Source organism: Hypanus sabinus, chromosome X1 (genome assembly GCF_030144855.1).
Source record: "Hypanus sabinus isolate sHypSab1 chromosome X1, sHypSab1.hap1, whole genome shotgun sequence".
In the NCBI taxonomy this organism is placed as follows: Eukaryota; Metazoa; Chordata; class Chondrichthyes; order Myliobatiformes; family Dasyatidae; genus Hypanus; species Hypanus sabinus.
In genome coordinates this window covers 18,374,314-18,401,587 of record NC_082738.1, presented here as the reverse complement: position 1 = coordinate 18,401,587, position 27,274 = coordinate 18,374,314, and the positions used below count along the sequence as shown (strand labels likewise).

Below are 27,274 nucleotides of genomic sequence, written 5' to 3'. Positions count from 1 at the left end.
TAGAGCCAGTCCTTAATGAATGCTGTGCTTCAGTATTCATTAGTGAGAAGGACCTTTATGTTTGTGAGGACAGTGTAAAACAGGCTAATATGTTTGAACTTGTTGATACTAAGAAACAGGATGTGAAACATAGAAAACATAGAAACATAGAAAACCTACAGCACAATACAGGCCCTTTGGCCCACAAAGCTGTGCCAAACACGTCCCTACATTAGAACTACCTAGGCTTTACCCATAGCCCTCTATTTTTCTAAGTTCCATGTAGCCATCCAGGAGTCTCTCAAAAGACACTGTCATATCCATCTCCACCACCATCACCAGCACCCCATTCCACACACTCGCCACTCTCTGAGTAAAAAAACTTACCCCTGACATCTCCTCTGTACCTATTTCCAAACACCTTATAAGAGTGCCCTCTTGTGCTAGCCATTTCAGCCCTGGGGAAAAAGCCTCTGACTATCCACACGATCAATGCCTCTCATAATCTTGTACACCTCTATCATGTCACCTCTCATCCTCCGTCGCTCCAAGGAAAAAAGGCTGAGTTCACTCAACCTATTTTCATAAGGCATGCTCCCCAATCCAGGCAACATCCTTGTAAATCTCCTCTGCATCCTTTCTATGGCTTCCACATCCTTCCTGCAGTGAGGCGACCAGAACTGAGCATAGTATCCAAGTGGGGTCTGACCAGGGTCCTATATAGCTGCAACATTAACTCTCGGCTCCTAAATTCAATTCCACAATTGATGAAGGCCAATGCACCATACACCTTCTTAACCACAGAGTCAACCTGCGCAGTGGCTTTGAGTGTCCTATGGACTCGGACCCCAAGATCCCCCTGATCCTCCACACTGCCAAGAGTCTTAACATTAATACTATATTCCACCATCATATGTGTTGGAACTTTTGAAAAACATTTGGATAGATAAGTACCTGAATGGAATACACCCCAGGTTACAATATGGGAAGAAATGGACGAGATTACTTTACCTTGTGTGATGAACTTTGCATCCACTGGCCACATGAGTAGTACCAGATGACTGGAGGGTGACAAATGTTATTCCTTTGTTCAAGAAAGGGACTGGGGATAAGTCTGGGAATTATAGACCAGTGAGTCTTCCTTCAGTGGTAAGCAATTATTGGAGAATGTTCTTAGAGACATGATTTATGAGCATTTGGAAAAGCATAGTCTAATTATGGATAGTCAGCATGGCTTTGTGAGGGTCAGGTCATGCCTTTCATGCCTTACAAGCCTAATTGAATTTTTTGAAGATGTGACGAAGCATATTGATGAAGGTAGAGCAGTGGATGTGGCGTATATGGAGTTTAGTAAGGCGTTTGATAAGGTTCCCCATGGTAGGCACATGTAGAAGGTCAGGAGGCATGGGATCTAGGGAAATGACTGTGAGGATACAGAATTGGTTTGCCCATAGAAGGCAGAGGGTGGCTGTAGATGGAGCATATTTTGCCTGGAAGCCAGCGGTGTTTCATGAGAATCTGTGCTGGGACTCCTGCTGTTTGTGACTTTTATAAATAACTTGGATAGGGATATGGAAGGGTGGGTTGGAAAGTTTGCAAATGACTCAAAGGTTGGTGGTATTGTGGACAGTGTAGTAGTGGTTGTTGTAGTTTGCAGCGGGATGTTGACAGGGTGAATAACTGGGCTGAGAAATAGCAGATGGAGTTCAATCCAGAAAAGTCTGAAGTTATTAACTTTGGAAGGCTGAATTTGAAGGCAGCATACAGAGCCATTGGCAGGATGCTTGGCAATGTGGAGTAACGGAGGAATCTGGGTGTCCACGAAAAGAGATCCCTCAAAGTTCATGAATCTGTTGATAGGGTCATGAAGAAGGCTTATGGTGTGTTGGCCTTCATTAATTGGAGGACTGAGTTCAAGAGCTGTAAGGTAATGTTTCAGTTCCATAAAACTCTGGTTAGACCACATTTGGAATATTATGTTCAGTTCTGGTCACCTCATTATAGAAAGGATGTGGATATGATGGCGAGAAAGCTCAGAGGAGATTTAAAAGGATGTTGCCTGGATTAGAGAACATGTCTTATGAAGATAACTTGAGTTAAGAAGGATGAGAGGAGACTTGATAGAAGTGATAAGATGGTAAGAGGCACTGATAGAGTGGCTATCCAGAGACTTTTTCCCAGGCAGAAATGACTCAAGCAAGGAGGCATAATGTTAGGGTGATTGGAGGAAAGTAGAGAGAGGTGTCAGAAGCAGGTTCTTTACACAGAGTGTGTAAGTGCATAGAACGTGCTGCCGGGGTGGTACTAGAACCATAGAGAGTTATTTAAGATTGCAGTAGGATCTACATCAAGTAGGAAAGTGGGACAAGAAATGGAAGATGGAATTTAACCTCGTGCAAGGTGATGCACTTTGGTCAGTTAAACCAGGGCAGGACTTGCACGGTAGGTGTTAGGGCCCTGGGGAGTGTTGTAAAACAGAGAGACCTAGGGGTATCTGTATATAGTTTCCAGAAGTGGTGACCCAGGTAGACAGGGTGGTGAAGAAGGTATGTGGCATCGAGTATACGGATTGGAATGCCGTGTTACAAGTGGTTGTTGGACCACACGGTGTATTTTGTGGGGGGTGGGGTTGGAGGAAGTTAAAATAACTTATTATTAGCAAGGTACTAGGTCAACTAATATAGCTAAAGGCTGACAAGAACCCAGGACCTGACAACATGCATGCTACAGTCAAGGATGATGGATTCATTGATTATAATATACCAAAGTTCTCTGGAATCTGGACAGGTTCCAGAGTATTAGAAAACCACCAATGGAGACAGAAACCAGATCATAGACCAGTTATTCCAGGATGTAATAAGTGTAACATTTAGAAAACCATAAGGCAATCAAGCAGAGTTTATATGAGGGGCAAATCCCATCCCACAAAGCTGCTAGTGTATTTCGAGGGTGGATAAAGGGGAACCAGTAGATGTAGTATACTTGGATTTCTGGAACGTATTTGATAAGGTGCCACATAAAATGTAACCCTACAAGAGCATATGGTGGCCAGAGTAGGGATGAGAGATGTAAGCAGGAACAAATGAGGAGCCATAGAGATCAGAGCTGTTTATAAACTATACTGAAGATTCAGATCAAACACGAGGAAATCTGCAGATGCTGGAAATTCAAACGACACACACAAAATGCTGGTGGAACGCAGCAGGCCAGGCAGCATCTATAGGGAGAAGCACTGTCCACGTTTTGGGCCAAGTCCTGATGAAGGGTCACAGCCTGAAACGTCGACAGTGCTTATAGATGCTGCCTGGCCTGCTGTGTTCCACCTGAAGATTCAGATGATGGGATTGAGGATACTGTAGCCATGTTAACTGCAGATATAAAGATGGGTAGGTTATTAAATTGTGAGGAGGACAAGTAAAGACTTGGTCAAAGTGAGCCAGCTGGGGTACAGGAGTACACAGAGGGAATTTATGACTTGGTTGACTCTAGAAGGAAGATTGACAAAGCAAATCATTATTTAAGAGCTGAGACTGCAGAATATTGCAGAACAAAAGCATCTGGGAGTCCTAGAAACTCAAACACTTAGCATGCGGGTACATAATATAAATAGGAAGGTCCATGGAATGTTGACCTTTATTACAAAGAGTATGGAATATCACAGTAGAGAGATTTTGACATGATGTTACAACTGGAGAATGGAGGATAGCTTTACTCTCCAGTTTTAAGTAGCAATGCACTTGCACTGGAGGCACTGGGTTATTAATTTCACTGGGTTATTCCTTGGATAAAAGGATTGACACAAGAAGAAGAGTTGGGCATATACTCGCTGGAGTTTAGAAGAATTAGAGGTGATCTTATTGAAATAAACAAGATTCTTGGGGGTATTGGTGTTGGGGTATCGAGAACAAGGGGCACAGTTTCTGAATAAGGAGTTGCCCATTTCAGAGGGTGGTGACTCTTTAGCATTCTCTGCCCCAGAGATCTGTGGAGGCGGGTTGTTACTGAATATACTCTAGGGAAAGTTGACGGACGTAAGGGAGTCAAGAGATATAGGTTTCAACCAAGGAAATGGTATTGAGGATAGTATCAAATGAGTTAAAACCTCATTTAAGCAACAGAGGAATTGTATGTGGCCCACCCCTGCAGCTACTTCTTCTATAGACAGAAGACATCGAAACAAAATACGCCATTTGGCCTATTGAGTCTGCTTCACCATTCCAACATGGCTGTTTTCTCAACCCCATTCTCCCGCCTTCTCCCTGTAACCTTTAATGCCCTAACTAATCAAGAATGTATCAACCTCCACTTTAAGTACATCCAATGACTTGGCCTCCACAGCCACCTTTGGCAAAGGGTAGATTGGCTAAGGAAATTCCTCCTCACCTCTGTTCTACATGGATGCCCTTCTATTCTGAGGCTATGCCTTGTGGTCCTTGACTCCACCAATATAGGAAAATTCCTCTCCAATCCACTCTATCTAGGTCTTTCATTTAGGTCTAAAGTTAATGTTTTAAGTTCATGATTTTTCTTCAAACTAGGACTTTAGAAAACAGCTTGAACTTAGAGAAAGGCGAGGATGGAGGGATCAAAGGGAATGTTTGTGATGGTGTGGAGACCAGGAGAAGACAGATGACACAAGTGGGTGCAGGTTGAAAGAGAGAGGTTTGTTAATGTCAACTGGTCTGACTGGATGAGGTGTAAATAGGGTGGGGGGGGGGAAGAGAAAACAAAACAAACAAAACTGAAATTGAGATACAGAACATAGTATTTGCTGGAAATCTGAAATGAAGGAGAATGCTGGGAAAGCTCAGCAGATCAGGCAGCATCTCTGGAGAGAAACTGAATGACATCAGAACATGACCAGGGACTGGAAAGCAAAACAATTGCAGATGTTGGAAATTTGAGAAGAAAGAAAATGCTGAACTCAGTAGGCCAGGTAGCATCCAGTTAAAATGCAAAAATACCTCCAGAAATTGGACAGGCATGCAGAAAAGAACAAGTGGCTTTAATGCAGCCTTTAAATTTCTTTCTAGATTGAGATAAGCATGGAGTCTGATAGGTAGTGAATTTTTAATGTGTTCTGCAGAATGACATCCCAAACTAACAAGTGGGAAGCCCTAGTTGTTTGATGATAAATTGTAAGCTAACTTTAGTGTGCAGCCCATTTTTCACTAACAAATACAATATGGTTCTGTTTATTGCTATGTTAGAAAAGAAGAGATGCAGCTAAGTTGCCAGCAGCACACAGTCTATTGGAGGAACTAAACAGGTCAAGAAGCATCTGTGCAGGGGAAAGACGGTCAACATTTCAGGTTGAAACCCTGCATCAGGATTCTAAGCTGCTAAATTTTCTTGATGCTGACTTCCATGCAATTCAGGCTTAACAACATAAGGAGGTAAGTGATGCCATAAAGCTAATTAAAAAGCATGTGAAGGCTAACTGGAAAGAGTAATAAGAGTTACAAGGAGAATACATGAAAAAAATTGCACGGTATTTCTGATTAGAAATTATATTTGGAAAGAATGATGGTCAGGAGAAACATAGCCCCCTCAAAAGTGGATAATGGCAACACTAAATGAAAATAAGGACATATCAGATACATTATGTTGAGATATTTTCTTTACATCGGTTTTACAACAAACACAACAGCCCCTCAGACATCCCAAGAACGTTGACATTTAATCAGATATAGGGAAATCAAAACTAACATAATGAATAGAATAACACCACTAAAGAGTGGCAAAAATCCAGGAGGAGATTATTTGCACATCAGGGATTTAATTATGCACCTACTCTACCAGTAAATTTACCAGTACCAAAACCTTGAGTCCAAGAATTAAAATTACACAGAAAAGCCATGTAAATTAGAGTCATATCTCACCGAATTAAGAATGTTAAGTGTCATTTGATTGAACTGCACAACATGTAAGACTGAAACCATTTCCCAATGTGGTACCACCTGATTTCTGACTTTCCAACCTAAAAGGGGAAACTGTTTCTTTTGGTTTAAGAGTCTTGCTTTTTGGGAGTGAAGTCAGTAAACAATCCTACATGCAAAGTGGGGCAAATATTTAGAAACACACACAAAATGCTGGAGGAACTCAGCAGGTCAGAAAGCATCAATGGAAAAGAGTACAGTTGAGACCCTTCATCAGATATTTAGAACTCGTCTTCTGCAAGCAGAAGTTCACGCCAAGCCAATTGTTAATTTTAACTGAGTTTGATAGATTTTGTTAACCAATTAAAGGAATTTTGGAAGAAGGCAGGTACGTATATGTAGTCAAATCACAGATTAAACCAGATCTAGAACCATAGAACCATAGCACACTACGGCACAGTACAGGCCCTTCAGCCCTCTATGTTGTGCCGACCCATATAATCCTTTTTTAAAAAAATGTACTAAACCCACACTACCCCATAACCCTCCATTTTTCTTTCATCCATGTGCCTGTCCAAGAGGCTCTTAAATGCCCCTAATGTTTTAGCCTCCACCACCATCCCTGGCAAGTCATTCCAGGCACACTCAACCTTCTGTTTAAAAAAAACAACAACTACTTACCCCTGATGTCTCCCTTAAACTTCCCTCCCTTAATTTTGTACATGTGCCCTCTGGTGTTTGCTATTGGTGCCCTGGGAAACAGGTACTGACTATCCATCCTATCTATGCCTCTCATAATCTTGTAGACCTCTATCAAGTCCCCTCTCATTCTTTTATGCTCCAAAGAGAAAAGTCCCAGCTCTGCTAACCTTGCTTCATATGACTTGTTCTCCAAACCAGGCAGCTTCCTGGTAAATCTCCATAGCTTCCACATTCTTCCTATAATGAGGTGACCAGAATTGAACACAATACTCTTAAGTGCGGTCTCACCAGAGATTTGTAGAGTTGCAACATGACCTCTCTGCTCTTGAACTCAATCCCCCTGTTAATGAAGCCTAGCATCCCATAGGCCTTCTTAACTACCCTATCAACCTGTGCAGCAACCTTGAGGGATGTATGGATTTGAACCTCAAGGTCCCTTTGTTCATCCACACTCTTAAGTAACTGACCATTAATCCTGTACTCGGTCTTTTGGTTTGTCCTTCCAAAATGCATCACCTCGCACTTGTCCGGATTGAACTCCATCTGCCATTTTTCTGCCCAACTCTTCAGCCTGTCTATATCCTCTTGTAACCTTTGACAACCTACAGCACCATCCACAACTCCTCCTATCTTCGTGTCATCCACAAACTTACTCACCCATCCTTCTGCCTCTACATCCAGGTCATTTATAAAAATCACAAATAGCAGAGGTCCCAGGACAGATCCCAGCACACTCCACTAGTCACCGACCTCCAGGCAGAATACTTTCCTTCCACAACTACCCTCTGCTTTCTTCCTTTAAGACAATTTTTTATCCAAACAGCCAAGGTTCCATTTATCTCATGCCTCATGACTTTCTGGATGCATCTCTCATGAGGGACCTTGTCAAATGCTTTGCTAAAGTCCATGTAGACCACATCCACTGCTGTACCCTCATCAATTTCTTTTGTTACCTCTTCAAAAATCTCAATCAGGCTCATGAAGCACGATCTTCCCTTCACAAAGCCACATTGACTATCCATGAGTAGACTGTACTTCTCCAAATGCTCGTAGATCCTATCCTTAAGAATCCTTTCCAGTAGTTTGCATACCAATGATGTAAGACTTACCGGTCCATAGTTCCCAGGTTTCTCCCTATCACCTTTTTTAAACAAGGGAACTACATTTGCCATTCTCCAGTCCTCCGGCACTTACCCTGCAGCCAAAGATGATCCAAAGATCATAGCTAATGCTTCTGCGGTCTCTTCTCTCAATTCCCACAACAACCTGGGGTGTATCATATCCGGCCCTGGGGAATTATCAATCTTAATGTTTTTAAGAAGATCCAGCACTACTTCTTCCTTAATCTCCACATTGTCCAGCACACAGGCCCGCTCTTCTTCGACCTCATCCTGATCAAGATCCTTTTCACTTGTGAATACTGAAGCAAAGTGTTTATTTAGGACCTCCCCCACCTCCTCTGCTTCCAGGAACATGTTGCCCTCTTTATCCTTTAGTGGTCCCACCTTCATTCTCATCATCCTCCTATTCTTCACATATGCATAAAACACCTTGGGGTTCTCCTTAATCCTACATGCCAAGGCCTTTTCATGCCCCCTTCGAGCTCTCCTAACTCCTTTCTTTAGCTCCTTCCTGGCTACCCTATATTTCTCATAACTCCCCCCCCCCCCCCGCATTTCCTGCTTCTTATACCTAACATATGCTTCCTTCTTCCTCTTGACGAGTTGCCTCACATGTTTCGTCAGCCATGGTTCCCTTTTCCTACCATTTTTTCCTTGCCTCAATGGGACAAACCTATCCTGAACCCAGCTCAAGTGGTCCCTAAACTTCTCCCACATTACTTCTGTGCTTTCCCCTTTGAACATCTGTTTCCAAGTTACTCTCGCTAGTTCCTGCCTCATCCGTTCAAAGTTAGCCCTTCCCCAGTTAAGCACTTCACGATTTCGTCTGATTTTATCCCTTTCCATAGCTATGCTGAAGCTAAGGGAGTTGTGGTCACTCTCACCAAATTGCTCCCCCACCAAGAGGTCTGTCACCTGACAAGGTTCATTACCCAGAACTAGGTCCAGTGTAGCCTCTCCTCTCGTCGGCCGGTCCACATACTGTGTCAGGAATCCTTCTTGAACACACCTGACAAATTCAGCCCCATCTATCCCCCTTGCACTCAGGAGGTGCCAGTCAATATAAGGGAAGTTGAAATCACCCATAACTACTACCCTGTATTTCCTGCACCATTCTAAAATCTGCCTGCTTATCTGCTCCTTGGTGTCCTGAGGGCTATTTGGGGGCCTATAGACAACTCCCAGCACAGTGATTGATCCCTTCCTATTTCTGACTTCCACCCAGACTGACTCTGTGGACACTCCTTCTGCAGCATCCTCCCTTTCTATAGCTGTGATACTATCCCTGACCAGCAATGCCACTACCCCCCCCCCCCTTTTCTACCTCCCATCCTATTCCTTTTAAAACACCTGAACCCCAGGACCTGTGTCATCCAATCCTGCCCTTCCTCCAACTAAGTTTCAGTAACGACCACAACATCATAGTTCCACGTACTAATCCTTGCTCTAAGTTCATCCTACTTGATCCTAATACTCCTAGCATTGAAATAGACACATTTCAACCCCTTTAACTGGCTACAATTATGTTCTCTCTGATGAATGGTGAAGCTAAATGGCCTATTCCAGTTCCAGTGATAGCCCAACAGGTGTTACAGCAGTTTAAGGAAGTAATCTACACCTTCTGGTCAGTTTGGCCTACTGTGGGTATATCAGAATCAGAATTAAGTTTATTATCACCGGCATGTGACGTGAAATTTGTAGCAGTTCAATGCAATACATAATCTAGCAGAGAGAAAAAAGTAATAATAATAATTTAAAAATAAAAAATAATAATAAATAACCAAGTAAATCAATTATGTATATTGAATAGATTTTTAAAAATGTGCAAAAACAGAAATGATGTATATTTCAAAACATGAGGTAGTGTCAAAAGATTCAATGTCCATTTAGGAATCGGATGGCAGAGGGGAAGAAGCTGTTCCTGAATTGCTGAGTGTGTTCCTTCAGGCTTCTGTATCTCCTACCTGATGGTAACAGTGAGAAAAGAACATCCCTTGGGTGCTGGAGGTCCTTAATAATGGATGCTGCCTTTCTGAGACACAAATCCCTAAAGATGTTCTGGGTACTTTGTAGGCTAGTGCCCAAGATGGAGCTGACTAGATTTACAACTCTCTGCAGCTTCTTTTGGTCCTGTGCAGTCGCCCCTGTTACGTATCCCATAACTGGATAACTTACCAGCAAAGATAGAGAGGTCTGTTGAAGTCTGTTGTCACTATTTTCAAACGTTTTTATTTATAAAGGGACACAAAAGTAGGGTTAATACATACATTCAAATAGTGCACATCGTCAACATTCAATCTAAAGCGCGGGTATAGTAATAATCATCATTAAGAAGTGAGCTCTGCTGGTGTCTAGGGGTTAATAGATTGTCCGTTGGAAATATAAAAGTCACTCTGAAAGTCTGCAGGCCTCAGCCCTTTGAAAATCGCTGGGTTTTGCGTGGGGCGACCGAGAGAGAGAGATTGGGGGAGAAGAGAAAGAACTTGCCGAGTCTTGATGAATCTTCCGTGAAATCGGGGGAGCGTTGGTTCCCTCTCCCCGATGTTAGTTAAAAGCGGTTTTCTGTGATTCCAGCCACAAATTCCAATCCCGGAATCTAACGCACATGGCTTCCTTCAGAATGGCTTCCCGCTGCTGTGGGACCACTCTCTCGTGTCTTCTGGGTGCGTCTGAAGGGCTGTCCCCCTGAGACTCTCCTTTATACTTCCTTACGGGGTTGCAGGTGTCAATCAGGTTGGGATGATGCAATCTCTCTCTCAACCAGCCCACCTTGCCCAAGGGCTTTTCACGTGGTCTCCATGAGACAATAGTCGCTGTTGTCTTTATTCTGTATCCCTGGTGGTACCTGCAATTTGGCACGTCTCTCTCTCTCTCTCCGACTGGTTCCCCCCCCCCCCCTTTTCGACGGGTGCTCTTGCGATTCTCACAAAGGAGGGGGCTGGGATCATAACACCCCTCCATACCAGACAGTGATGCAGCCTGTCAGAATGCTCTCCACAGTACAACTATAGAAGTTTTGAGTGTATTTGTTGACATGCCAAATCTCGTCAAACTCCTAATAAAGTATAGCCACTGTCTTGCCTTCTTTATAACTACATTGATATGTTGGGACCAGGTTAGATCCTCAGAGATCTTGACTCGCAGGAACTTGAAACTGCTCACTCTCTCCACTTCTGGTTCCTCTGTGAGAATTGGTATGTGTTCCTTCATCTTGCCCTTCCTGAAGTCTACAATCAGTTCTTTCATCTTACTGACGTTGAATGCCAGGTTGTTGTCTAGTATGAATTAGAAATTCATTATCTCTTTCAAGGGCTACCAACATTACAGGAGCTCCTTTACCCTTCCCTACCTCTTTCTACAGATCACCTGAACTACAGTGCATGGCTGCCGGACCCTGAGTAAACAGTGGAGTGAGGAGTCAGGTCAGACTATTGCAAGGTGAGTGTACACACACAGGAAGTCGCCACGTCTGCAAGCACACAGGAGATCGTCATGTCTGCACGTGCAGAACATTGTCATGTTTGCCGCACAGGGGATTAGGGAGCCTGGACTTAGAGAGGAGAACGTCACATGCGGAAGCACACGGGATGTTGTCCGTTCATGTACAGGAAGTCACACCATTCGCACGTGCGCACACACACACACACACACACACACACACACACACACACACACACACAGAGGAGATCACCACATCTGCACATGCACACGTGATTGTTGAATCTGTGTGTGCATACACACACACACACACACACACACAAGATTGCCGTGACCACAAACCCACACATGGCTATATCCATACACACAGCTGATCACTGTTTTCCACACACAGATCATTGTGTCTGTACACACACAGTATTGACGCTTCTGCACACACATATCACCACATCCACACACACACTAAAGTTCACCATGTTTACACTCAGGAGATCACCATGTCTGCACTCACAGGAGATTGCCATGTCGATGCACACAGGAGATTACCACATCCATACACACACTGGTGATTGCTCTGTCTATACTGATGGGAGATCAGGTGCACAGGTACAAATTAGAGTGCCATATCCACACATACAGGAGATCGCTCTGTCTGCACACACTCAGGAGATCGTTGTGCAAGCACACACACAAGATATCACCACATCTGCACACTTACAATATTGTTATGTCTTCACAAACGCATCACTGCATCCATGCACACACAGGTGACCACCATCTTCACTCACACAAAAGAGGCTGCTGCTTCTGCACAGACACACAGAAGATCATTGCATCCACACACACGGGAGCACTGTGCGTGGAAACACAAGTGTTTGCCCCGTCTACACTACAGGAAGTCACACCATCCACACACCTAGAGTACGTTGTGTACACACACATACACACACACTCTCCCCCCTTCCCCCCCCCCCATCTGCAGACACAAATAACTATGTCCACACACAGACTGGAGAGCGCCATGTCCATGCACACATTCGACATCACCATGTCCGTACTCACAGGAGATCATCATGTACATAGGTACAATGTAGAGCAGCATCTCTACAAAATGAAATCACTATATCCACAGAAACATGTGACCGATGCATCTACACACACATGGGAGGTCACCACATCTGCACACAGACAAAATTGTCAGATCTGCACACATATGTCACCACATCTGCAAACATTTCTCCACGTTGGCAGTGAGAGGATATCTCTGCATTCACAGGAGATTGCTATGTCTGCACACACAAGAGATTTCTGTGTCAGCACACACAGGAGTTTGACACGCGTGCATGCACACAGAAAAGAGATTGCTGTGTACATCATATCTGTGTGCATGCACACACACCCAGGGGATTGCTATTTCGACTGATTCTGTGCACACAGTGGAGAGTGCTGTGTAGAAGAACAAAGGGAATTGTCCCATGCACACACACACAGGACATCACGGTGTCAACACACACACAAGAGTCCAGTGTGTTCACACACAGTGGAGATCATCGTGTCCACACACACAGAACTTCGTCATGTGAACACACTATGTCTCTGGAGATGGCCACATCCACATATCCAGGAGATCACAATATCCACAGACACAGAGAAGATTGCCGGATCACTCACATGCAGACGATTGCTGCATCTGTACATACCCGGAGGATCACTAATTCTGCGCATGCACAAGCTGACATGATGGCACACGCACATCACAATGTCCACTCACATACAGGAGTTTACCATATATGCATTCAGAGAAGATAGTTGTGTCTGCACACACAGGAGATTGTTACGTCTACTGACACAGGAGATCATGAAGTACACGCACACAATTGAGAGCACCGTGTGTGGAAACACATAGGAGATCGCCTTGTCAACACAAAAAGGGGGAGTCACTTTTTCAACACACACAGGTGCCTGGTGCACATCCACACACAGGAAATCAACATATCCACAGACACAAAGAAAATCGCCATGTCTACACTTGCACAAGAGATCACCACATCCGCACACTGACACAAGGTTGATATGTCCGCAAACACAGAGAGCATCGCTGCATCGATACACACATAGGTGTTGCTGAGTCCGCGCATCCACAAGAGATTGCCACATCCACACGCATACACACAGGTGCTCACCGCGTCCACACAGTCGCAAATACAGGAGATTGCCACTTCACACACACGGGTTCACCAAGTCTACACACACACACAGATCACCATTTCCACGGACACAAAGGAGATCGCCGTGTCCACAGATGCAAAAGAGATCGACGTGTCTGCACACTCTCACAAGGTCGCTGGTCCGCACCCACAGAGAGCATTGCTGCAACCACACAAATACAGGTGTAACGCGAGGAAACACAGAGAAATTTGGCATATCCACACACAGAAGAGATCAGCATGTCCACACGCAGTGGTGATCTCCCAGTCCTCACACATAGGTAGTTAAATTGAGCATATACATGAGATCGCCATGTCAAAACACACAGGAGTTTGCCACATCTGCACACACAGATCACTACATTCTCCTTCACAGGGGATCGCTGGGTACACAGATACCAAGTAGAGCACTATGTTTACACACACACACAGAAACAGTAGATCGCTGCGTTAGCACACAGTGGATCATCAAGTCCATGTAGAAACACACAAGATTGCCACGTTTGCAGGCACACATTGTGTCCACACATATAGGAGTTCAGTATTCACGCTAAGAGGAGATTGTTGTCTGCACACACACAGCACAGGGCCTCCTCCGCAGATTGTGTTGCCATGTCAACACACACATAGAGATCAACGTGTTCTGACACAGAAGGATCAGCCTGCCTAGTACAGTGGACATCACCATGTCCATGCTCAAGAAGATTGCTATGTCCACGTACACACAGGAGGTCACAGTGTCTACACACAAACACTTGACCACGTTAGCCCTCACAGGAGTTCACAGCTCACCACACATGCAGCAGAGATTTATACACACAGAATATCACTCTGTCCTCATGGACACGGGATTGCCACAGCATGCACAGTTGACTACTGAGTCTGCACACATGCAGGAGATCACCGGGAGCTCAAACACACAGGGATCCCTCCATTCAGACACACTGAGGAGGTCATTCGGTCCACGCACACACACAAAATGTCGCCATGTCCACAGACACACAACAGACTGTCACCTCCAAAACACATGAAGGAGATTGCCATGTTTGGAATTGCACAAGCAAAATTGTGTCTATACAGAGGAGATCACCATGTCCACATACACACAGGAGATTGCTGCCTCCACAAATGCACAGGAGATCACTAGGTCCACAAACACACAGGTCACAGTATCCCCCCACACACAGAGGAGACTGCCATGTCAGTGCTCACAGGATATCACAGTTTCCCACATGTACAGTGGAGAATGCCACTTTGGTATGACAACACACAGAATATCGCGCGCTCTGCACAGACAGACAAGATTGCCACGTCCGTATACACTGTTGTTCGCTGAGTCTGAACACACAGGAGAGCCCTGGGAGACTAAACACACAGGTAATCCCTGTGTCTGGACACACATTAGCTAGTCACCTGCTCCACATAGACACTCATATACACACACACACACACGAACATATGAATGCACATGCAGGACATAGCCGTTTCCATACAAGCAGGAGATCGTGTCCACACACATATGAGAGATTGCTGTGCCAACATTCTACACAGCAGATCGCTGTGTGCAGATGACCACCTCCAAACCACACACACAATTGAGATAGCTGCTTCCACACTGCAGAAAAGATCAATGTGTCCACACACTCACACAAAGGTCGCTACGCCTGCGCACACACACAGGTGTTGCATGCATATGTGATCACCAAGACTGCACACACACGTACAGTTGACAGCTCCTTGCAAGGAAACAGACAAGTTTGGCACGTCCACCCTCAGAAAAGATCAATGTGTCACAAACGAGAAAATCTGCAGATGCTGGAAATTCACGCAACACACACAAAATGTTTGAGGAACTCAACAGGCCAGGCTGTATCTATAGAAAAAAGTACAGTCGACGTACAGATCAGTGTGTCCAAACACAGTAGAGATCACCCGGTCCTCACACACAGGCATTCACCTAGGCCACACACACAGATACCATGTAGAGCGTTGTATCTGCACACAAACAGACACAGTAAGCATCATGTCTGGATGCTCGAGATCAACGCATTGGCACTAAAACCCACAGAAGATGTGGGTTGTATATGCATATATAGATAACAGGTAATTGCCAAGTCCATGTAGAAACACAAGAATGCCACGTTTGCAGACGTACATCACGGAGTCCACACATACTGCTTACTGTTCACACTCAGAGGAGGTCATTGCATCTGCGCACACATAGCAGTGCACCACGTGTGGATACACACAGGACATGGCCGTGTCCACACACACACATAAAGGGGATCAACATGTCCTGAAACAAGAGATCAGTGTGCCCAACCCAGTGGGCACCAGCATTTTCTCACACACAGGAAATCTCAGTGTCCACAAATGCATAGGAGTTTACTAGGTTCACGTACACACAGGAAGTCACGGTGTGCAATACATGAACACAGGAGACTGCCACATCAGCATTCATAGGTCATAACTGCTCCCCACACATGCAGTGGAGTTCACCATGTTGGCACACACACCCACAACAGAATATCATTCTGTCCGCACAGACACAGGAGACTGCCGCATCCTCGCACATTGTCGATCGCCAAGTCTGCCACACGCAGAGAGGAAGTCACCTGGTCAACACACACAGTTGTTCGCTTCATGTGCATGCACATTGGAAATGACCGCATCCGATCACTCACAAGTGATCATTGTCTCTCCAAACACAAGATCACCGCCTTTGTGCACGCATGCACACACACACAAAGGAGATCCAGTGTTGCATCGGCACATACACAGGAGGTCTCACGGTCCACACACAGCGATGGTGCCGCTGTGTCAGCACAGACCCTTAGAGATCAACCTGTCCTCACACAGGTCACCGTCGTCACACAAGATCACCATACCATACACACAGGAGACCACTGTGTTCACATACAGAGGAAATCACCGTGTTCATTCACACACACACACACACACACACACACACACACACACACCAGATAGCATCATGTTCACACACACAGAATATCGCCTGTTCTGCACACACAGGAGATCACCGTGTTGACACTCAGAGTAGATCACCATGTCCACACACACATAGAGGACGTCGCTGTGTTAACGCGTGCTTAGAGGAGAAACACTTGTCCTCATACACAGGGGTTCACCATGGACACACGCAGGGATCACCACGTCCGCACACACACAGGAGATTGCCGTGTATACAGGTTCACAGCAGAGCACCCTGTTCGCATACACAAGATCACCACTTACACACACACACACACACACACACAGAGTTCACCACATCCTTCACACACGTCCTTAATGCAACTGCATGCATACATCAACTCCTCCAACTGATATCATTGTGTTGACACTCAAGTAGATCGCTGCCTCCACTAATGCACCGGAGATCGTGAGGTCCACGTACACACACGAGGTCACAATCTCTACATACACGCAGGAGACTGCCATGTCCACACTTGCAGGGCACACACACACACAGAAGAGCATCAGAAGGGGCAACACAGATTACTCCGACCAGATGCACGGCGGAGACCACCATGACCACAGACTTACAGGAGATTGCCATGTATAAACTAGACATCACCAAATCAGCACACATCAGGTCTCACTGCCCACATTCACAGATGGTGTCGCCATGTCAGTACAGACACTTCGAGGATATAAACATGTCCTCACACAGGAGATCGAGTGCTGCAACTGCACATACACAGGGTATGGGTAAATCTGCACACCAATGTATAAAATTGACATGTCTGCGCACACATGCACACACGTTACCGTGTCCACATACAGAGGAGTTCATTATTTTTGCACTCAGTGGAGATTGTTGTGTCTTCACACTCACAGGAAAGCGTCCCATATGGAAACACAGGAATTGACAGCATCCACGCACACAGCGGAGGGGAGATCAGCATTCCAATCACCATATCGTCACACACAGGAGATTGCTGTGTCTACACCCATGGAAGAGCGTCATGTCTACACGAATGTGAAATTTCCACGGCAACACGCAGTGGAATCCACACAGATGCAGGACATTGCCGTGTACACCTGTACAAAGCAGAGCGACGTGTCCGCACGCACAGATCACCGCCTGCACAGACACAGGAGTTTGCATGGCCGCACACGCAAGAGACCACCGAATCTGCACACACAGAGGAAATCACCATATCCCCAGATACAAAGGAAATTGCCATGTTCACATACGCGCAAAAGATCACCATATCCGTGTACTGTCACAAGATTGATACCACCGCACAAACGCAGACCATCGCTACGTCCATACACATACAGGTGTCACTGTTTCCGTGCACCTACAAGAGATTGCCAGGTTGGCAGACACACACTAGTGCTCGCTGAGTCCGCACAGTCACATGAGATCACCATGTCTGCACAAACAGGAGATTGCTACGTCGCACAGGTGATCACCAAGACTACACACACACACGACGGCGGAGTGTGAGGAAACACAGAGGAGACACATGCAGACACTGATGAGATAAGCATGTCCTCACACACAGGAGATCTCTCTACATTCACGGGAGAACACCGTTTATACGCTCAAGGAGATCGCTAGGCCCACGTACAAACAGGAGGTCACAGTATCAACACACACACACGCGCGAGACTGCGAAGTCATCGCTCCCCACACATACAATAGAGAACGGCACACACACACAGACAAAATATCGCTGTTTCTGCATGCACACAGGATATTGTCATATCTTCACGCACTGTTGATCGCCGAGTCTGCACACGCGGCAGGAGCGCAAACACGCTGGAGATCACTCCATTCAGACGCACTGAGGAGGCTACCCGGTCAACACACACAACGGACCGTCGCCTCCAAGGCACACACAGGAAATCGCTGTGTCAAGAAACACACGGGATTGCTGCGTCTTCACACACACACACACACACACACAGGATATTGCCGTGTCCAAACGCAAACTCTTACAGGAGATTGCTGTGTCCTCACACACAGGTGATAGCCATGCCAGCGCTCACAGGACATCATTGCTCTTCACACATGCAGCGGAGATTGCCACATCGGCACACACACACACAATATCACCCGGTACGGACGGACACAGGAGATTGCTACATCGCACGCACAGGTGATCACCGAGACTACACACACACACACATATGAGAGCAGCGCGTGTGGAAACACTGGAGTTCGGACATCCAAATACAGAAGACATCAGCATGTCCACACGCAATGGAGATCATCCTGCCCTCAAACACAGGAGATCTCTGTATCTACACTAACAAGAGAACACGCACAGTTGATCACCGAGTCTGCACACAGGTGAGTGCTGGGAGTGCAAACACACAGGAAATCCGTTCGTCCAGATCACCGTATCCACACAAACAGCAGATCGAGTGCTGCATCTGCACACGCACGGGGATCGGTAAGTCCGCACACCAACGCACAAAATTGACGCGGCTGCACACCCATGCACAAACACATGACTGCATGCGCACACATTTTACCATGTCCACGGACACAGAGGAGGTCACGCTCAGTGAATATTATTGTGTCTTCACACACGCACAGTAGAGCGTCTCCTGTGGAAGCACACGGGAAGTGACAATGTCCATGCGCGCACACGCACGCACACACACACACACACACGCGTGATCAGTGCGTTCAAACGCAGGGGAGGTCACAAACAGATCGCCGTGTCTACGCCAACGGGAGAGCGTCGTGTTTACATGAATGAGAAATCTCCACGTCGACACACAGTGGAATCCACGCAGATGCAGATGATCGTGTACACAGGTACAGGGTAGAGTGACGCGTCGAGGTACCCAGATCACTGCCTGCAGAGACATGGGGTGGGCACCTCAGCACACACGTACGCACAGGAGCTGGCATGGCCACACACGCAAGAGAACACCGAGTCTGAACACACTCAGAGGAAATCGGTATATCCCCAGATACAAAAGAAATCGCCATGTCCATACATGTGCAAAAGATCAGCGTATCCGCACACTGTCGCACGTCTATGCGTCCGCGCGCGCGCACATACACACCGCATCGCTGAGTTCACATACATACATACAGGTGTCGCTGTGTCCGCGCACGCATAAGACCGCCACATCTGCATCCGCATCCACATACTAGTGATTGCCGAATCTGCACCGTCGCACAAGATCATGTCTGCACAAACAGGAGATTGCTACGCTGCATGCACAGGTGATCACCAAGACTACACACACACACACACGACAGCAGCGCCCGAGGAAACACAGAGGAGTTCGGCATGTCCACACACAGTGGAGATCACCCGTCTTTCACACACAGGCGATCTCCATGTAGACATTCACACTCAAGTAGATCGCCGTCTCCACAAATGCACAGGAGATCACAGCATCCACACACACAAATATCGCTCTGTGCGCACGGATTACCACGTCTGCATCCACAGTTGATCTCTGAGTTTGCACACACACAAGAGAGCGCGGGGAGTGCAGACACACAGGAGATACCCCCACCGGTCCAGTTAAATTTAGGGGGGGTCATCCGGTCCACACACACAACGGACCGTTGCCTCCAAGGCACAAACAGGAGATCGCCGTGTCCAGAAACGCACAAGGGTTTGCTACGTCTTTGCGCACACAGGATATTGCCGTGTCCAAACGCAAACACATACAGGACATCACCGTGTCCACACACACAGGTGACAGCCACACCAGCGCTCACTGGACATCATCGGTCTCCACACATGCAGAGGAGATTGCTACGTCCGCACTCACAGTTCACCACCGAGTCTGCACACACAGGAGATCGACGTGTCCAGAAATGCACGGGGGTTCGATGCAACTGCACACACACAGGATAGTTCCATGTCCAAACGCAAACACACAAAAGATCGCTACGTCCACACACACACAGGAGATTGTCAAGGAGGTTATCACCTCCAAAAAAGCATAGATCATCGCCAGGTCTAACTACACACAGGAGGTGACAGTATCCACACACACACACAGGTGACTGCCCTGTCAACGCTCACAGGTCATCACCAGACTCTCAACATACAGTGGAGATTGCCGCATATTGCCCTGTCAGCACGTCCAGAGGAGTTTCCCACACCTGTTCTCACAGAAGATCGCCGAGTCTGCACACACAGGTAAGCGCTGGGAGCACAAACACAGAAGTGATCGACCCATCACGACACACTGAGGTCGTCTCCTAGTCCAGACACACAAAATTGGCGTGTGTACAAACACACACTCACTGGAGATCGCCGCGTCCGCACACACAGGAGATCGTCCTTTCCACACTCAATGGTGATCACTGTGTCTACACACACAAGAAATTGCTGTCTCCACACACACAGGAGAGCACTGTTCACGCACACAGAAGAGATCACCGTGTTCACACACACACACAAGATTGTCCCAAAACACAGATCACTGCGACTAACACCTACACAGGTAATCTTTGTGTCCACATACACAGGAGATCGCCTTATCCACACGCACCATACATCAGCGCGTCCGCTATCATATCAGTGTTCACACATACATGTGTTCACAGGAGACTGCCATTTGTGCATTCACATGAGATTGGTGTGTCAACACACTCAAGTGTTTGCTGCATTCACTGGTGCAGAGCACCGCGGTTGTTTACACCGATCACTGCCTCTACCTGCACACATAGGAAATCGGTCAGTCAGCACGGATACGCCATTTCTGTCGAGTCTGCACACAAAAAGGTGAGCACTGCATGTGGGAACACACAGCGGATCGCAACATCTAAGAACACAAGAGATCGGCATGACCACGTACAATGGAAATCATCGTGTCCTCACAGGAGATAATCATGTGCACACACGGAGCGGAGATTATCCATGTCGACGCTCACAGGAATTTGCCGTGTAGACGGGTACAAAGTAGACCGCTGTCTCTGCACACAGAGTTCAGCGTGTCCAGAAACACACATCTGTGATGGCCATGCTCACACCCATGTCCACAGAGATAACCGTGTTAACCGCGTTAGCAGACACACGAGGTGAACGCATATCGACACAAGTGATCGTCTTCTCTCCAAACTCGAGATTATCGTGTCAGCACACACACGTGATCAAGTGCTGCATCTGCACGTAGACAGGGTTTCGTCAAGTCTGCACACATACACACCAGATTGGCACGTCTGCATGTACATGGATGGACACATCACCGTGTTAGCACACAGATGCAGAAATTCACTATGTTTAAACTCATAGCAGATAGTTCAGTTTTCACACACACACACCAGAGCGCGGCGTGAGGAAACACACTGGACATCACCACGTCCACTCACAGGAGGTCTCACCGTCCACACACACGAGATTGCCATGCCCACTCATACAGGAGACAGCCACATCCACACACAAACACGCACAGGAGTTCGAGTGCTGCATTGGTAAATCCACACAGCAACACAAGATTGACGCGAATGCACACAGACACACACACACACCATCGCATCCACGCACATAATACCGTGTCCACACAAATGAGAAATTAAAACATCGACACAGATGCAGGAAATTGTCGTGTACACAGTTACAAAGCAGAGTGACGTGTCCACATACACAGATCACTGCCTGCACACACACGGGAGGTCGCCACGTCTGCGCACACAGGAGATCACCAAGTGAGAGTGGGAGCATTAGTGGTAGAGATTATCGAGGCAGCAGAAAAGGAGTGCCTGCGAGATGCTGGGAGAAAGACTGACACGGGTAGCGGTTGCTGAATTGCGTTGGCGAGAAGGTTAATAGCTGTCAGCTTACACTGGCTATCCACAGTGAGCTTATCGATGGCAGCCGCGAGAGCGAAAATCGCAGACACCTGACTTCAGTTGTCTGGGGTAAGCTGTTGAGCAGTTGTGGCAAGGATGATACCTGTTCCTCCTGATGATAATAGGCTGGTCGGCACGAGATTATCTGCCTCATTGCTTCAGTAACTTCACCCAGAGCAGGTTCAATTGCCTGTAACTTGTCTCCTACCTGACGAATGAGCATATTCATGAGTGCAATTGCCGAATCTGCTGCACTGCCGAGTCTGTGGTTGTGTCTGAAGGAAATCGCTGCATCCACAGACAGAGGAGAGACTGTGCCCACACACACGCATGAGATTGCCATGTCGACACATACATACGAGATCACCTTGTTCACACCCATGGAAATCAACAAAAGCAAAGGTAGGTGATCACTGTGTCCATGCACACACAAGCAGTCAACAGGGTGATTTGCAATGTAAAAGGTGGACAAAATCGAAAAGGGAGAATGCAGGACTGAAAGTGTTTTATCTAAATGCGTGCTTTATATGGAATAAGGTAGATGAACTTGTAGTGCAGATACAGGTTGACATATGATATTGTGTGCATCACTAAATGGCTAAAGGAAGATTATAGTTGGGAGCTTAACGTCCAAGGGTAAAAAGGCTTTGATGTATACAGATCCCAAACATTTGTAACATTGTGCTCTACAAATTACAACAGGAGATAGAAAATGCATGCCAAAAGAGCAATGTTATAATAGTAATAGTTGATTTCAATATGCAGGTGGATTGGGAAAATAAGGTTGGTGCTGGATCCCAAGAGGGTGAATTTCTAGAATGCCTACGAGATGGCTTTTAAGAACAGCTCATAGTTGAGCTATTCTGGATTGGATGGTGAACAATGAACTGGAATTGAGAGAGCTTAAGGTAAAGGACCATTAGGGGTAAGTGAACATAATATGATACAATTCATCCTGCAATTTGAGAAAGGAAGCTAATCTCAGGTATTTCAGTATTACAGTGGAGTAAAGGGAATAGCAGAGGCATGAGAGAGGAGCTGGTCAAAGTTGATTGGAAAAGAACACTGGAAGGGATGATGGCAGAACAGCAATTTCTGGAAGCAATTTGAAAGGAGCAGGATATATATATATCTTATATCTTGAGTGGGAATTCAGAAGGCAACTTACAAAGTCATTAAAAGAAAAAGATGGAATACCAAGGTCAGCTAACTAGTAGTATTAAAGGAGAGATCAAAAATTTCTTCAGATACATCATGTGTAAAGGAGAGGCAAGAGTGGATATCAGATCACTGGAAAACAATGCTAGAGAGAGAGAGTAATGGGGTGTCGGATGAACTAAAGTATTTTGCAACAGTATTCACTCTGGAAGACACTAATAGTATGCCGAAAGTTCGAGAGTATTGGGGGCTGAAGTATATGAAGGTGCAATACTAGGGAGAAGATGGTGTGCACCCCAGAGTTCTGAAAGAGGAGGCTGAAGAGATTGCAAATGCCACTCCAGTGTTCAAGAAGGGAGAGAGGCAGGAGAAAGTGGATTATAGGTCAGTTAGCCTGACCTCAGTGGTTGTGAAGATGTTGGCGTTGATTGGTAAGGATGTGGTTTCGGAGTACTTGGAGGAACATGATAAAATAGGCCAGAGTGGGTATGGTTTACTCAAGGGAAAATCTTGCCTAACAAACTTGGATTTCTTTGCAGAAATAACAAGCAGGATATAAAAATGGGAATTGGTTGATGTTGTGTGCTTCGATTTTCAAAAGGCCACAGAAGGGTCTGCAAAACAAGTTAAGAGCTCATGGAATTACAAAAGATGCCAGCATGGGTAAAGCAGTAGCTGATTGGCAGGAGGCAAAGAGTTGGAATAAAGGGAACCTTTTATGATTGGCTGCTGTGGACGAGTCATGTTTAACATGGATCTCTGTTGGGACTGATTCATTTTACGTTACATGTCAATTATTTGGATGACCAAACTGGTAGATTTGTGGTCACATTTGCTGATGACGTTAATTTAGGTGAAGGGGCATGTATTTGTTGGGAAGTAGAGAAGCTACAGAAGTGGCAGGTGGAATACAGTGTCGGGAAGTTTATAGTCAGAAGAAACAATGGTAGATTTCTAAATGGAGAGAAAATTCAAAACTCTGAGGTACAAAGGCACTTGGGTGCTCTTGTGCAGAATTCCATAAAGGTTAATTTTCAGGTTGAGTTGATGGTGAGGAAGGCAAATGCGATGTTAGCATTCATTTCTAGAGGACTAGATTATAAAAGCAATGATGTAATGTTCGGATCTTATGAAACACTGGTGAATCCTCTCTTGTTGTATTGTGAGCAGTGTTGAGCCGCTTATCTGGGAAAGGGTGTGCTGACATGGAGAGAGTTCAAAGGAGGCTCACCAAAATGATTCCAGGATTGAACGGTTTGTCATATGAAGAACATTTGATGGCTCTAGGCTTGTATTCACTGGAATTTAGAAGAATGATGGGCAACCTCATTAATACCCATTGACTGGTGAAAGGCCTCGATATATTGGATATGGAGAGGATACTTCCTATGGTAGGAGAGTCTAAGACCAAAGGACACAGGCTCAGAATGGAGGGGCGTCCTTTAGAATGGAGATCTAAAAGTTGTGAATCTGAGGAATTCCTTGCCACAGGCGGCTGTGGAGACCAAGTAATAAGGCATATTGAAGACAAGTTGGTAGATTATTGATTAGTTGGGGCATGAAGGAATACGGCGGGGGGGGGGGGGGGTAGAGGCAGGAGATTGGGGCTGAGAGGGAAAATGGATCAGCCATGATGAAATGGTGGAGCACCTCGATGGGCCAAATGGCCTAAATCTGCTCCTATATCTTATGGTCTTCTCTGCCGCGCCTGCGCACACACAATAAAAGGCGGCGTCTGCGTACGCACAGGAGATCGCCGTGCCCACACATATAAGAGATTGCTGGGTCCGCATGCACGCAGCATATTACTGTATTGACAAATACACAGGCGATCCCCGTGGGCAAACCAACACTCAGAAGATCGCCTGTCCATGCGCAAAGAATTTGTGGCGCCCACAAACGCACAGGTGGTCACCGTGTCAACACACAGCAGGTCATTGGTTCTACATGCACAAAGCTCTTTGCCACACCCACGCACACACATTAGATAACCACTTACGTGGACAAATAGGAGATCGGCGCATCCGCACAAAAAGAGGAGATGCCCTTGTCCACACTCACAGAGGAGATCGCAGCGTCCAAACCCACAGTACATCACTATGCCCACACACACAAGAGATCGCCGTGTCCACAAATGCACAAGAGATCACTGTGTCCACACACACACACATACAGAAGATTGCCATGTCCATGCACACAGGAGGTCACCGTGTTCTCAGGCACACTCAAGAAATTGCAGTGCCCACACACACACTGGAGATCACCATGTCCACAATACGCAGGAGACCACCTCGTCCACACTCAAGGAAAAGGCTGCGTCCACAGATGCACATTATATAGCTGTGTCCAGACACACAGAGCAGGTGATTGCCGAGTCCATGGATACACAGGACATTGCCACGTTTCCACGTACAAGAGATCGCCACATCTGCTTGCACGCACGCACACATACACACACACACCATTTCATTGGTCGTCAAGTCTGCACACACACAGCAGAGCGCCGCTTGCGCAAACACAGACAGTGTCGCCCCGTCCACTCCACTCTCAAGGGGATCGTCGCGTTCAGAAGCTCAAAGGAGATCGCTGCTTTCAAACACACACAGAGGAAATAATTAGGTCCACGTGTACAGGATGTTGCTGTGTCCACTCTCACAGAAGATATACAGGAGAGAACTGCAATCATATACACACAGGAGGTCATGCAATCTATGCTGTATCCAGACACCCAGAGTCGTCGTGTCCTTGCACACATGATAAATAGGCGTATCCATGTACGAACGAGAGGTCGCCATCTCCACACTCAAGGAGATCACCGCATTCAGCAATGCACAAGAGAGCGCTACATCCGCACACACATAGATACATAGGGAATCGGCGTGTGTGCACACGGAGGAGATTGCTGTGGACACACACACACAGAATATCATTGTGTCCACACTCAGAGAGATCGTGGAATCCATACTTCACAGTAGATCACCATCTCCACATACAGAATATCGCTGAGTCCACACCCACACATACAGAAGGTTACCGTGTCCCCCCCTCCCACACACACACACGGAAGATTAGGGCGTGTTCACACTCGAGGAAATCGCGGCATCCACACACACACAGTAGATCACCATGTTCACGTACTTAGAGGAGATTGAAATGTCCACACACAGGAGATCACTGTGTCTACACACACACACATACAGAAAGCTGCCGCGTCCACGTACCCAAACACACACGCAGGAGATAGTTGCGTCCACAATAACGAAGACCGCTGCATCCACAAACGAACGAGACCGTTGTGTCTACAGTTAAACAGGTTATCATCATATCCATAGGAACACAAGAGATCTTGGCGTCTCACACACAAAAGATTGCCGTGGGCACAGTCAATCAGAGCATATATGGCGCCCACACACACTGACCGTAGATCACCATGTTTATATGCACAGCACAGATCGACGTGCCCACACACGCACGGGAGATCGCCGCGTCCGTACACACATGACATATCAGCGTATTCTACAGAGTCTCCTGGTCCACACACACAGGATATCGCTGCGTCCGCAGTCATCGAGCATGGGTGGTCGCCCTGTCCACACACACAACAGATCACAAAGTTCACACGCAGATGGACATCATACAGAGGATCCCCTTGTCCACAAAGGCAGAGGACATTGTCATGTCCAGACACACACGCAAGATCTCCACATTCAAGGAGATCGCGGCGTCACAAGCGCACGGAGGAACTCTATGTCCGCAAACACAGAGACATGTGAGACCGTCCTTTCCACACGCCCACAAGAGAATGCCACGATCGCGCATGCACATGAGATCTCTGCGTTTGACTACACATAGGAGAACACCACGCCACACACACAGAGGAGGTCATCCTCTCGACACACAGACATACAGTAGGTTGCCTGTCCACATTATCACACGCAAAAACGAACACACAACCAAACACTGGAGATCAGCACCTGCACAGACAAG

General features: G+C 46.5%; 1 protein-coding gene across 10 annotated transcripts in view; it reads left to right on the top strand.

Moving 5' to 3' along the window:
• pym1 (PYM homolog 1, exon junction complex associated factor) overlaps positions 1-24,012 on the top strand; it is a 159,604-nt gene extending 135,592 nt beyond the window's left edge. For all 10 annotated transcript variants that reach the window (XR_009508963.1, XR_009508969.1, XR_009508966.1 and 7 more), the window contains 3 exons: positions 5,190-5,375; positions 11,043-11,119; positions 17,185-24,012. The gene's annotated coding sequence lies outside the window, so the exon portion shown is untranslated. The remainder of the gene's footprint in view (positions 1-5,189; positions 5,376-11,042; positions 11,120-17,184) is intronic.
• Positions 24,013-27,274: the final 3,262 nt, after the last annotated feature.